This window comes from Haliotis rubra, unplaced genomic scaffold, assembly GCF_003918875.1.
Source record: "Haliotis rubra isolate DU_JTF1 unplaced genomic scaffold, ASM391887v1 Scf653, whole genome shotgun sequence".
Taxonomy (NCBI): domain Eukaryota; kingdom Metazoa; phylum Mollusca; class Gastropoda; order Lepetellida; family Haliotidae; genus Haliotis; species Haliotis rubra.
Window position 1 is genome coordinate 158697 of NW_025767361.1, and position 6045 is coordinate 164741.

The following is a 6045-nucleotide window of genomic DNA, read 5'->3' on the forward strand; positions in this document are numbered from 1 at the left end:
ATGACACAGGATTCAGATTCAGATCGGTTTGTATATCAAAGGTTACTTAAAATCTTGATCTGACATGACACAGGATTCAGATTGAGATCGGTCTGTATGTCTAGGGTTCCTTAAAATCTTGATCCGACATGACACAGGATTCAGATTGTGATCGGTCTGTATGTCTAGGGTTCCTTAAAATCTTGATCTGACATGGCACAGGATTCAGATTGAGATCGGTCTGTATGTCTAAGGTTCCTTAAAATCTTGATCTGACATGACACAGGATTCAGATTGAGATCGGTCTGTATGTCTAAGGTTCCTTAAAATCTTGATCTGACATGACAAAGGATTCAGGATACCCATTTTCTGCTGTGTGAACAGAGGCAATTTTGAACAAACTCACTTGCCTAATTTGAGCCCACATGTATCCCATTTGCTTCGTTGTGGGGCAAGAATGAAGTCCTAGAAACTCTCCGGAGACAAGCTGTCCCCACGGTCACCAATCCAAGGCCCAAAGTTGCTCAACTTAAATTGATTTGTGACCGGAGCTCTATGCACAGGACTATTTTGATTGTTGTCACTCTGTCAATCTTTTAACAAATACTATGTGATTTAGTTTATCTGATTTACCTTCTGGTTTGAGTCCGACGTAACCGTACCCAAATACAGAGTTGTGTGATTATTTGTAAATGTTTTATGTTTAGTTGAGTTAACGAATTAGAACATAATCTGATTTACCTTCTGGTTTGTTCTTCGCGAAGTACTCGCTATCACGTGACGCTGTGGCAGTGTCTGACGCCGTGTAAACTTTGGAGTGACCAATACAAACATCGGTCAAATTGTTGTAGAAAACAGAGCTGCAGTCGGAGTCCTGGACACAAGTCAAGAGGCACAGCGCTGTCGGAAAAACATTGTTGACAGTCCACAGAGACGAATCCGTGATAATATAAGGAAATTAGACAAAACAGATACAGTTTCAAAACGTCCCATCCGAACATCTGTGGATTTTAGAGTGACTCCTGATACCATGTTTGCACATGCAAACACATATAGTGCTGGCAGTTTGGAGTTCATTTGGATGAATCCTTCGATGGTCTGCTGTTCAACGAGGTCGGAAATTCAATGAATCAGGGTTGACTGTCAGAGCTGGGTTGTTCTGATATTGATTTACGGAGACTCAATAACATCATTAAATAAAATCCATATTTGATTGTGCTCGGTCAATTAAGGCTAGGCAATTAATTGACTGCACAGTGAATAATTTATTTCGCAATTCTTTTGTATGTAAGATGTCATGTCACATCAAGATTTTAAGGAACCTTAGACATACAGACCGATCGGAATCTGAATCCTGTGTCATGTCAGATCAAGATTTTAAGGAACCTTAGACATACAGACCGATCTGAATCTGAATCCTGTGTCATGTCAGATCAAGATTTTAAGGAACCTTAGACATACAGACCGATCTGAATCCTGTGTCATGTCAGATCAAGATTTTAAGGAACCTTAGACATACAGACCGATCTGAATCCTGTGTCATGTCAGATCAAGATTTTAAGGAAACCATAGACATACAGACCGATCAGAATCTGAATCCCATCATGTCGGATCAAGATTTTAAGGAAACATATGCAAGCACTGGACATTTCTGCTGTCTACCATCTCCTATTCTGACATGTTATCCTCCCTCACACACAGAAGATACTGAAAAGGGAAATGAGTGAGTTTAGTTTTACACCGCATTCTGCAATATTCCAGCTATATGGCGGCAGTCTGTAATAATCGAGTCTGGACCAGACAATCCAGTGATCAACAGCATGAGCATCAATATACGCAATTGGGATAAGATGACATGTGTGTCAACCAATTCAGCGAGACAGACCACTAGATCCTGTCAGTTGCCTCATAAGATAAGCATGGGTTGCTGAAGAACAGTTCCAACTGGGATCTTCAAGGGTAGACAATCGTGGGTTCCTGAAGACCTTGCTCCTCTTGTTACGCGGTTTCTTTGACTCAGGTGCTAGAGTGGATGTGTTCTACACGTACCACAATGACAGAATGTCTTGGGATGATGCCCGGTGGAGTGCCAGAAGGACAGCAGTGATTTGGCGGCCTTTGACACACCAGACCAGTTTTGGGCTTACCCGATCTCGTTAGTCGGCTCTTATGACAAGCATGGGTTACTGAAGATCAATTCTAACCCAGATCTTCAGTGGTAAATCTGAAATGCGAACCTCCCTTTGTTTTAAGCATATTTTCTTCATTCAAGAAAAGGATTGGGCACAAGTTATCCAACTTAGAAAAGCCCTCTGCGGATAATTACACAATTCATCTTACAACAAAGTACACAAGTGACAGATGTAGGCTAGGATATGTACAACAGATGTTAACTGAGAAAGCGTTTTGTTTAAGAGATATAGATATGCACATATTTGAAACATTCTGGTTTTCAGTGATTGAGAGAGATGAGATTAATATCAATCAGTGTTCTATTTTTGACAATATGTTCTAAAGATTTTAACAGTTTATGTCTTTGAATAGTATACAATGGACATTCAAGGAAGTAATGAAAAGCATTCTCACATCTATGGCCACATTGACATGATCGTCATTTTCACATTTATTCTATATAAATCAAATTAAGTGTACTCATCATATATCTTAATCTTGTGTGCATAACATTGAACTTCCTTATTCCATATGAATAATACATAGGTGCGCATGTTTCCTTCATGTGGATATAAGATTTAAACGATGCAACAGAGTCGCAATTTCTAATAGCTAAGGGAATATTATTCCACACTTTAACTGTTGATGGAATAAAACATGACGTTGAGTACCTCAGTCTTGTATATGGTTGAATAAAATTATTGGAGTTTCTTAACTCATACCTTATCTGGTTGCCTACTACAGGTGGGAGTAAATCCTGAAGGAAAACTGGTGTCAGACCTTTTTTGAATTTTATAAAATAATGTTAATTTGCATCTTCTCCTTCTCTCAGAAAGTAGATCCCATCCCGTTTCATAATACAATGAACTGGAAGATGCATATCTTGGAAGACCAGTAACTATGCAAGCTGCTTCAAGTTGAAGTTTTTCTAATCTATTCGCTTGTTCAATCAAGCAAACCTCCCTGACATAGATCACACTGATCATGTTTTCATCAGTTAGTGACGTTTGTTATGGAATATAACTTATCCAAATAAGTAAATAACCAGACAAGAAATCTAGAAAAGATAAGAATACTGTTATATTTCTCATCTGTAAGCGGGAGCATGTACGAGTTGATGCAGGATACAGGATGAAGTCCCGTGGAGGAGTAAGGTCAAGGGGAACAAATCTGATGACTGATAGCATCCGACCTACAGGTGTCAAATAGTCAATATGCTAAACCGTGATATCAAATGGTGGGTATACAATCAAGTTTCTGTCTCCAAAGTTGAGAGGACCTAAAAATCAAGGAACTAACATGAACATCACTATGCACACTCTTGTCTCTTATCCTTGCAAGAAACACTTCAGATAAATGCCAACAACAACGTCATCGCATCTGAAGTCATACAAAAAAGCAAAAAGATAAATCATTTTTATAAAAAAGTTTATAAGTGAACCATTAAAACGAAACAAACATTGCATTCTCAGTAACAAAACACAACAGCACATTTACTGAAACCTCTTCACAAGTTAATCTCATTCCTAGCCAATCGGTAATCTAACAAAGGACTACACAGTGCCCCAACAGAACGTGAGTGTGTTTAGTTTTACGCCGTGTTTAGCAATATTCCAGCAATATCACGGCGGGGACACCAGAAATGAGCTTCAAACATTGTGCCCATGTGGGGAATCAAACCCGGGTCTTCGGCGTGATGAGCAAACGCCTTAACCACTAGGCTACCACTTTGACTCTCAACACAATAGTGCCTATCTCTGCAGCATGACCAAGGAAACATAGGATGTAAGTAGAGTATTATCAGTAAGATGTCTCAATCAAAGATGAGATGTTTGTACTGCCAGGAGCTTGATAACCAGGTTATCTGACCCTGTTTGATATCCATCTCTGTATTGACCCTGTATCGCTGATCTGCTGTACAATGAACTGGCACACTCGTGTAGGGTGGAGGTGGGGTAGCCCAGTGGTTAAAGGGTTCGCTCGTCACGCTGAAGACCCAGGTTTTCCCCACTTACAATGTGAGCCCATTTCTGGTCTCCCCCGCTGATATTGCTGGAATATTGCTAAAATCACTCACTCAAGAAGGTATCAACAAGTTACATCGACATGGGAACAGATGACATGTGTGTCAACCAAGTCAGCAAACCTGACCACCCAATCTCTCGTTAGTCGCCTCTTATGACATGCATGGGTTACTGAAGACCAATTCTAACCTTAACGGGTCACTGGTTCCAGAAACAAATATGTGATAGTCAAGCTAGATTACTGTCCTTAGATATCAGGGTCTTAGTCTAAAATATTTATTACAAATGTGTAAATTTGTGTAGATATGACATGGCAGAAAACATGTGACTGTAAACCATCAACTAACCATGTAAAACCATCAACTAACCATGACTGGAGGTAACAGTTCATGGTGTGGAGTTTGTCCACATATTTAATAATACTCAGGGCCTCAGCTGTATCTTTATACATATTTTTTTTATATGCTCTCATATTTGATAGCTATTTAATGTTCTTTAATGCTATCATGATATATATGTCACATATATGATATATGTAATGATTTCTGATCCATGCCGGTTATGATATATACATACCAAACAACAGTAACTGATATTACAAAGAAATAAGTAGCTCAATGCTGAAACAATGACTATATGTGCCATTGTAGAAAAATCTCAGGTTTTAGCAAGTGTCTGGCAAATGAAGATGCATGTTGATTCAAAACATATCTATAAAATTACAAGAATTTGAAATTTGAACCAAATACATAGAACACGAAACCAACCTCACTTCCTAATGCTAAAAACCAGATTCACAATATGTGACCATGTTAGAGGCAACTTTGCATAAAGTCTTAGAATTCAAGGCCATTTTCTAAAATTGTTGGATCACAGCTACACCAACTCTATTTTCAGTTTTTTTAAATTAAATATTTGAAAAATTATTTATTCTCTTTGTACATGACACATTACACACTGAATTTTTTTCAAACCCATGATGTTCAATGGTGTTGACTTTGCCAAATTGATCCATTGTAGTTGATTCAGTACATCGTAGTTATAGTGTCTTGTTTCTTGTCCTAACACAGAAATTCCAAATATACTCCTTCTGCTTTTCAAAGAAGATTTCACATAATTCAAAATGAATCACACCATTGATGAGGGTTACTGAAAACTGCTCCAACTGTGAACCTCCCAAACCCGCGATCCAGCAATACAGTCCATTTGAGACAAAATGATACCGATGAATAGAAATTATGACTATTTGTTTATGTGTTAGATTGCAATTCATCGGACAGTAATTTTGTCTCAAACGGACTGTAGCGATCCAACTATAGCCCACTTGGATAAGTAACAAACAAATGTTAACTGATACAGCCACCTTAAAGAAGCAGCTGTCATTGAAATACTTTCTGGATAAATCCTGAGGAAGATCAAGCGACGTCATCAGCTTCAGAGGCCTGTGACTACTGATATCATATAGCTAAAATACATGGAATTATCATGAAACGGCCCTCCCATTATCAGAAATTTGCGGGCCGCTGCAAATGATATTGGACCGCTCAACCTTAATGACGGGCCACTATCAGTTCTGTTGTCAAGTGACGTCATAGTGGGTGCGTAGGCTTACGGTTCATTCGACATTGGCTTTGGACTGGCAGATATTCTGGGTCAAACAAGTCAAACAACCCGAATCCCGCTTTAAATAGCGGTAATATTGGCTTTCTTGCTAGTGCTAACCTTAACAATTGCACTATTAACGTTGTTGTTTGATCAAAACTGAACACTGACATAGTTTGACATGTTGCAGGCTGTGGTCTTGTCAAAGGCCAAGGTCGAAATCGTCACTTTCTGTTATTACATCACTTGAATTGTTCGATGACGTAAT